This window comes from Monopterus albus, unplaced genomic scaffold, assembly GCF_001952655.1.
Source record: "Monopterus albus unplaced genomic scaffold, M_albus_1.0 scaffold173.1, whole genome shotgun sequence".
Lineage (NCBI taxonomy): Eukaryota > Metazoa > Chordata > Actinopteri > Synbranchiformes > Synbranchidae > Monopterus > Monopterus albus.
Genome location: NW_018128053.1, coordinates 464,302 through 473,579, shown reverse-complemented (window position 1 = coordinate 473,579; position 9,278 = coordinate 464,302). Strand labels below are relative to the sequence as shown.

Below are 9,278 nucleotides of genomic sequence, written 5' to 3'. Positions count from 1 at the left end.
AGAGTGTAATCACCTGCATAGGATGTGATGAAGAGAAAAGGCTTTTAAACTTTAGTCTGGTATACAGAACTGCTTTTTAGTAGAGATGCACCAATCGATCGGCTGAAGATCAAAATCGGCCATTTTATAGCTTGATCGGCCATGACAAGTAAACGGCCGATCAGTCCGTTAGTTCTACCAGTCAGATTTAGAGGCACGACAGTTCACGTTGCACACACAATGGCACAGACCAAAAGCGTAGTGTGTGCAGCACGTAGCATCTCTTGTGCAACTCGAGGGAGACTCGCACTCGTGTGTACTGGGCGTGTGTTCACTCACGCGTTTTAATTGCTTGTTGTACAAAAATCACACAGAGGAGCCTACAGAAACATTCTGAAGAAGGGAAAACTACATCCAATAAATAGTATACAATGTGTGATTTACTGGCTACACTTTACATATACAGTGTATCCATTCATACTCATAACACCAAAAAAAAAAAAAAGTTTATTGGAACTGATCTAACAAACATTCTTTTATTTCTATTACCTGTTGTACCTGTTTACATGTGTATAACTACAAATGTTGCACTTAATTCTTAGTTGGAGGTTTGTTTATACTGTAGATATATATAAAAACTTGTCCTGTACCATGGAGCACTTTAATTTTTTTTTAGATGGAAAATGTAAAACTTATTTAATATTTTATTTATATTCCTGTTACATATGTATTTTTCATTTTAAAAAATGTTACAAAAATGTTTGTTTATACTGTCAGTTGAAGTTCTTACAGAGAAAGAAAATCGGAGTCGATGGGTCAGAAATTGGAAATCGGAATTTGCCAAGAAAATTGCAATTGGTGCATCTCTACTTTTTAGGAGGGGTGACTGTGCATAAGTTAAGTGCAGATTTAATCCAATGGCCCATTGTCAATTACAGTTGGTGCGATGTTTCTGCATGTCCCTTGCTTCACCAACTGAATTACACAAACAAGGCACTCCGACAATCCTGACTAACAATATTTAATCATTCTTTTCTCTGTATGACTTCTATCACTCTAGTGCTGTTTCTCTTTCTTGAGCAATCTCAGTTCTTCATATCCATTTCATTTTCTTGTCATATCTAAAAGACATGGATGGAGGCCATACTACAAAATGGAAACCAAGCTAAGCAAAAAGAACATAAGTGAAGAAGCCATGAAATTGCCTAACAACCAAAGAGGTTTGTATTTGGCTACAACAGCACAGGTTTTAAGGAACATAATAAGCTATTTTCACCTTGTTTTTTGCACTTAATTGCAATAGACTGGCACAATACCCTACTGCACAACAAGTGGACAGGAAGGGGGCAGGTAGGGCTAGAAATGATTCTGATGGATGAAGATAAAACTGAATCAGAATGAGGCCCAGAAGCAGGTAAAAATGAAGAGGCACATCATGACAGGGAAACAAAGCTCATCCAACTGGACCTCATGGTATGTTTAATGTGTATTCTCTAAAATTTTGTACAGTGCATTTCACTCAGGACAATAACGTGTGACAAGGGGTGTGACAAGATCTTGTGATATTAGAACATGACATATTTCTTGTCAAGGCAAAAGCTGTCTCAGGATATCAGTACATACTGTAACAGAACCAGAGCAGCAGCCAGCATGACAGAGTGTGACGACAAAATGACGGTACATTCACATTAATCTAGCAAAAATGCAACTCACTGCTGTGTTTTTACACATGGGGCTGCGTTGGTCCGGGGAGTGTTGTAGGCGTTGGTCAGGGGAGTGTTGTAGGCGTGTACAATACAGCCACATTGTGACGAGCTGACATGAGAGGCTTCATTTACGTTTCCAGTTTGCGGGTTTCCGTTGTGTTTTGATAAGCCATGCTGCTAACGTAGCTCACTTTACATTAGCACCAATTCTACCACCAGTGTGTCAGCATTGATAGATGAAAAACAATGTTTAACATCCAGTACTAACGATAATGCATAGCGTGTCGTTATGGTGGGTTAACTGTGTCCCAAATTCGATAGTGAATAGCAGTGAATGCTCATACTAACAAGGTAAACAAAAAGTCTTCTTCCCATGGGTGTCCACATCCTGATGATGCCACCACCTGGTGTGATGAGGGTGAAAATAGCATAGAAGGTCACAGTTTCATTTAGAAGTTGAAAGTCATGCACAGTTATAAGGTCTTTAGATCCTCATGTGAACTCATACAGGAGGGAAGCCTGTCAGTTGAGTCTGTGGAAAAGCCTTTTACTGTGTTTGCATAATGTTGTCTTTTACTGAATATGATAACTCACACTCAAAGTAGAACTGAAATGATATTCATTACAAGATGAGTAGTTAAAACATTTCAAAATGCATCTGCATTGGTTTGCATTTTCTGACTTTCAGTCAAATAAATGACTATTTCTCCACTCATATATTTCATCAGTGAAGATTTCTTAGAAATAGTGTTAAAATACCGTCTCATCTCATTCTGGTGAAGCCAATACCCTGTATCATTTCGTCTTGTGAGCAAAATGTATTGTCACACACCTTGTATAAACATTTTTTTAGTTTTTTAAACCTGATAGGGCCAACCCGTTGCCACCTTGCCATAACATCTTGCCTTCCCTTCTCCAACCTATATAAAATTTTCTAGATATATAACTGTTGCATAAAATATTTTTTTTCTCTGGGTATAGTCAACATCTGGGCTGTGGTTTAATTTAGAAAACAAGTGTTATTATGGATGACTTTTTTACACCATAACAGAATTAAAAATGTGCATGTTATACTTTCTCCTGTGACCTAAATGTTTTTCCTGCAATTGGCCATCAACCACTTTACATAAAGGCCATTTAAAAATCTATCACCAATAATGAAAATAAGTTATTTTAAAAAAATAAGTCCAGAAAGGTTTGTACTCTAGTTACTCATCTTAAGTTTCTCACTATATGAGACTGGGGTGCAAAAGAGAAAAACACAGGATATGGCAGATATTAGATATCACTTCTTCCAACACTAACAAATCAGAGGCTTCGTGAGTATGCTAAACAGTGCGACTGTGACAGCAGCAGGATACAAGCCACAATCAGCCATGCAGACTGTCCACTCTAGAAGAGTACCCAGTATGACAACTGTGAAGAAAGACTGACCTTCACAAGTCTCACACATAACAGAAAAGCCAGCTACACCAAAATCAGTTTCATAGATTCAATTCAAGAACACAACAGAGCCACTCATCATTCATTCTCTAAAGCAGCAGAATGAATTAGCAAGTTCAGTTAATTGAACAAGAAATGGTGAGCAAGATGAAAGAAAAGATTAGATATAATAAGAGAAGAGTCTGTCTGCACAATTACAGCTTTAATTTAAAGCTAGGGAGCACGCCAGAGACAGTCTGTCTGCTAGCCAATAAAATGTAAATGTTATCTTCCTGGTGGACAAACTGTAGGAACAGATTATCAGTGCTTTGGACAAAAGTGACTAGCATTTGGCTGATCTGGCCAGTATGTGTATGTATATGTGTGTGTGTGTGTGTGTGTGTGTGTGTGTGTGTGTGTGTGTGTGTGTGTGTGTGTGTGTGTGTGTGTGTGTGTGTGTGTGTGTGTGAGATGTGGAGTTAGCTCATGCACAAAGTGATGAAGGTGCTGTTACGATGGTAATACGTTTGCATGGGCACTGGGACTTGAATGAATGCCCTTTCTAGATATCCAATCCTCAGAATGTTCTCTTATGTGGAATCCTGACAGATCTGACGTAATTCAAATGTAAAGCCAATACATTAGAAGCAACACTGCAGACCATCAGCACAGCTAATGTGCACTCCCACTTTGCGGCCATGAGCCTGATTTGATTGACAAGACAATGAAGAATACTGCCACATCTGCACAGCAGCTTCAACCTACACTAATGACATATGTAAGGCAAAGCTTTCTCTTTGTAAGAACAGGCATCACCTATTGCTGTGTTTACTTGCAAGGACCTTTGGCCTTACAGTGTGGTGGAAAATAAAGGATTTATTCCAATTCTTCAAACACTGGAACCAAGATGTTAGATGTTGTTACTGACAATGCATCAAATATGATAATGGACATCAAAGCTGAATGGATTCCAAACGTTTTGTGCACATATTTAATCTTGTGTCACAGTGTGGTTTAAAGCTATCTGCTGTAGTTTGACTACTTGCAATGATTCAGAAGATTTCTGTGTTCTTCCACAGAACACCACAGCCGTGGGAGTAGTGAAGGGGAACCAGACGATGCTGGGTATTCCACAGTGCAACCTGGTAACAGCTGTTGCTGTCCAGTGGAAGAGCACATACGAGATGCTCTCCCATCTTCTTGATCAGCAGCCTGCCATCTGTGCTTCCCTCTCATCTTCTGAGGTAAGTTTATTGTAAACTTAAATTGCTACTACTAAAGTGCATTGGAAAGATCATGATACACTACATTTTTAGTTCTTTTTTTTTGATGTGCTGCTAATATGTTTACTTTTACCGAAGGTTTTGGTAAAGCTGAATTATAAAATTAATGTTTTAATATTAACTTAATGAAATCTACTTTTCTTTCTTTGTAGGTAAGTATAGGTGACTCTGGCATCTGCACTATGACTAAGATGGAAATCTCAAATGCTAAAGACACTGTGCAAGCCCTTAAGGCAGTGCTGGTGTCAACAAATTTAAGTGCAAGGAGAAAAACTGCAAAGTTTCTGTTATTCCACTTCATATCCAACTTGAGTGATACAAGCAGCACCACTACAGACTCTCTTCTTGTCACAGGCATAAAGAACACCATCCATCAAGACCTTCCAAAGAGCTATAACACTATAAAAAAAAGCAACCTTTGAATCTCCTCAGCCAGGGACCCCAGGTTTCAGTCTCTACCGCTCCTATCATTAGAAGACGTGCATAAGAGAAAGTGGTCAAAGGTGGCTGCTCCTCAGGCAGGTTCATAATTACAAGGTCACCTAAATGCTCAGAGTTTAATATTAAAAAAATAAATAAGTAAATAAAATTAGACCATTATGCATTTCATTCATGCTATCCAAGTTCTTTTTTAAGTAATAAAAACACTGATACACTAATCCCTGTGTGTCCCAAAAAAAAAAAATCTACCTCTATAAAAATTATAGAAGGGAAAGAAAAGAAACATGATGACCTGAAGCATAAAACCTCATCTGACAAACATGGTGTTGATTTTGTTATTGCCTGAGCATGTATGGCTGCCAATGGAGCTAGCACATTTCCATTTATTTCATTTCAATACAGAAGCAACAGGATGAATGCAGGAGCAATCATGTGTTCATATCCAGTGAAATACAACAAATAGGACAGAAGATAGAGCTCAGAGGGGGAAGATTAAGAGAAGGTAAAGAAAGTAAAGTGTTGAGGTAAGGGTAGCAGGAGAGGAGAGAAGATGCAAAAAAAAAAAAAAACCCACTCCAAACAAAGAAAGTGTGGATGAGACCCAGACTGGCCATCCCATGGAGCTACATACAGTAGCAGATGGTTCAACTAAGTCATAATGTTCACTTTTATGAGCAGCCTGAGCATAGACAGGACAAAAACGGAAATGCTCATTGATTTATCTGCACTGTTTCTTTTGGCATCAGCTTGTTATGTGTAGACAACCATCTAGCTACCATTAGCTTCCCTACAGGAACAGACCGAATAAAGTAGATGATAGGGCACCTGTGGTTCAGTGGGTAGAGTGGTCATCTCCCAAGCAGTGGGTTGGAGGTTTGAATCACAGTGCCTGCAGTCCACATGTCAAAGTGTCCTTGGGCAAGACACAGAAACCCCCAAGTTGCCCACGAAGGTTAGAGCCATTGGTGTGACTGGGCGCCGCAGATGGCTGCCTCAGTTCTGTACCAGAAACAAATTCCTTGTGTGTGTGTGTAATAAAGGGGATTATTATTATCTTATTAATAATGTACTCTATTGTATCTAATCTAGAGGCTCTTCAAATGCCTAATAAATACATTAATTCCAAGTGCAACAAGTGATACAATAAAATAATGTGGAAAAAAAAATGTTTCAGTCAAAAAAACCATCATCAAGCACAACTTACAGACCTTGTAATTCTACAGACTGATAGACAATTTCACTACAGCAAAGAAAAATCAGGACAATGTGGACACAAGGTCTGATCACACAACCTCGATGAAGACAACACTTATGAATATTTGCAGAATGCTTGACAGGTAGAGAGGTTTTACAAAGCAAATTTAAAATGTCTGCTGAATTGATTGAAGTGAATGACATCCAAGGACTAATGGCAGCACCAATTACCCACAAGCTTATCATTATTTCGATTATGCCTAATCAGAATTGCCACCTATTCAAGATTCACTCTCGCTAGTCTGAAAAGGCAAGGCCTGTAAAATTAGCTGTGGTAAACTCTCTTAAAACGGGTCAAGATCTGAATGCACCACACTGCACTCTCTTAACCTTTTGTCATCTCAACACAAATTCCCAAATGAATTTCCATTTATTTGTTGGTTGTGTTTGCTGTCAGTGGAGATTAGGCTCATAAATATGCATCTATGGACAGGTGGTGAGCCACAGGCCAATCAAATGTCAAATCCCTTTGGAATTTTCTCACATAGTGTTGACCATTTCATGCTTAAGTGTGGTAACCCATTTCACACATAATCATACATGAGGTTGGGGGGACCGATGCATGTCTGTGAGCATATATACCCATTTAACAAAGGCAAACCACTCAGGCCAAATACAACACCAGCTATTCACAAGCTCCAGTGACTCAAATCTACCATCTTTCATTTATCACTGTGATGAAGAGTTAATAAAAAAAGAGATCATCTATGAGACACACTTGACAGAATGAGAGAAAGAAAGGGAAAATCAGGAAAGTTTAAAAAGCCATCATGTGCAATACATATTGACACAGCATTCAATAATCCCCCTATCCAACTCAATACATGTGCTTATGTTGCAAACAGCCTTAAAAGCTCCATCTTAAATCTTTATGACCAGTGAGCTCATAAACCTCACCACAAATACATTTCTCTAGGGAGGCTCACTGGCAGCTCGAACACAGGCTTTATTAAGAGGCATCCAAACCCATGAGCTTGAAAGGAGGAAGCGGTGAAAAACTAAAATATAAGTATTGTAAAATTTCATTAAAGTTCCACTCCAGAGGCATTTTAATATTTATATTTGCATATAAAAATACTCTGTTATAAGCAATATATAGTATAATACAGTTTTCCCTAAAAAAAAAGTTCAGTGAACCTCTGTAATAGGCCTCAACACTTGCCCCTCACTGCACATTCCAGGATCTATGAATATTCAACTGTACCTACAGCACCCCCAACCCCCCACCACAGCTTCTCCCACCTAGACCAGTGAACTTGCTGTATCAGGATGAGATGCAGGAGTGGAAACTTAAGAGATTTAGCAGTTTATGTCAGAGCCTCATTTACCCATTATATAGCAATACTGTATAAAAGAGAAGTCAATCATGCAAATGTATTTACAGTCTGGCTGAGAGTTTGACAGTATGTGTTTTTCTTAGTTGGACCAAAATGTAATCTAGTAACAGATATCGGTGAGACTGGATTATTAGCATGCAATTTTACTATTACAGTGCTTTGCAAAAGTATTCATACCCCTTTTCCACATTTTGTCATGTTACTATCACAGACTTTAATGTATTTTATGTGATAGACCAACACAAAGTACCACATAATTGTGAAGTGGAAGGAAAATGATACGTGATGTTCAGGATTTTTTACAAATAAAAATCTGAAAAGTGTGGCATATATATGTATTTAGCCCCCTTTACTCTGATATCCCTAAATAAAATCCAGTGCAACCAATTGCCTTTAGAAGTCACCTAATTAGTAAATAGAGTCCACCTGGTTGTACTTCAATCTCAGTATAAATACAACTGTTCTGTGATGGCCTCAGAGGTTTGTTAGAGATCATTAGTGAACTAACAGCATCATGAAGACTAAGGAACAGAGCAGACAGACCAGGGATAAAGTTGTAGAGAAGTTTAAAGCAGGGTTAGATTATAAAAACATATCCCAAGCTTTGAACATCTCACGGAGCACTGTTCAATCCATCATCCGAAAATGGAAAGCTTATGGCACAACTGCAAACCTACCAAGACACGTCCACCTAAACTGACAGGCCGGGCAAGGAGAGCATTAATCAGAGGAGCAGCCAAGAGGCCCATGGTAAAACTGGATGAGCTGCAGAGATCCACAGCTCATGTGGGAAAATCTGTCCACAGGACGACTATTAGTCATGCACTCCACAAATCTGGCTTTTATGGAAGAGTGGCAAGAAGAAAGCCATTGTTGAAAGAATTCAATAAGAAGTCCCGTTTGCAGTTTGCCACAAGCTATGTAAGAGACACAGCAAACAAAGTGGTTTGACAAAGTATTGACTCAGGGGGCTGCATACATATGCATGCCACACTTTTCAGATTTTTATTTGTAAAAAATCTTGAACACCACATATCATTTTCCTTCCACTTCACAATTATGCAATACTTTGTGTTGGTCTATCACATAAGATCCCAATAAAATACATTAAAGTTTGTGGTTGTAACATGACAAAATGTGAAAAAATTCAAGGAGTATGAATACTTTTGCAAGGCACTGTAATAGTGAGCCAAACATAGTGTTTTAATTTGATATTAATACTCCAGCATGTCTACTACCACCTCACAATGTCTGACATACAGTGGGTACGGAAAGCATTCAGACCCCCTTAAATTTTTCACTCTTTGTTATATTGCAGCCATATGCTAAAATGATTTAAGTTCATTTTTTTCCTCATTAATGTACACACAGCACCCCATATTGACAGAAAAACATAAGTATTCAGACCCTTTGCTGTGACACTCATATATTTAACTTGGGTGCTGTCCATTTCTTCTGATCATCCCTGAGATGGTTCTACACCTTCATTTGAGTCCAGCTGTGTTTGATTATACTGATTGGACGTGATTAGGAAAGCCACACACCTGTCTATATAAGACCCTACAGCTCACAGTGCATGTCAGATCAAATGAGAATCATGAGGTCAAAGGAACTGCCTGGAGAGCTCAGAGACAGAAAAATTTCTGCTGCACTTAAGGTTCCTAATCCTAAGGTTCATAATCCTTAAATGGAAGACGTTTGGGACGACCAGAACCCTTCCTAGAGCTGGCCGTCCGGCCAAACTGAGCTATCGGGGGAGAAGAGCCTTGGTGAGAGAGGTACAGAAGAACCCAAAGATGACTGTGGCTGAGCTCCAGAGATGCAGTCGGGAGATGGGAGAAAGTTGTAGAAAGTCA

General features: G+C 38.9%; 1 protein-coding gene and 1 long non-coding RNA gene across 9 annotated transcripts in view; one reads left to right on the top strand and one right to left on the bottom strand.

The window, feature by feature from the left end:
* Nucleotides 1-9,278, bottom strand: part of nrxn2b (neurexin 2b) — a 711,574-nt gene that overhangs the window by 634,886 nt on the left and 67,410 nt on the right. The window lies entirely within an intron of this gene.
* On the top strand, nucleotides 1,139-4,781 carry LOC109969428 (uncharacterized). Its single transcript, XR_002276266.1, has 3 exons — nucleotides 1,139-1,199; nucleotides 4,187-4,351; nucleotides 4,745-4,781. It is a non-coding gene; the product is annotated as an uncharacterized LOC109969428 (long non-coding RNA).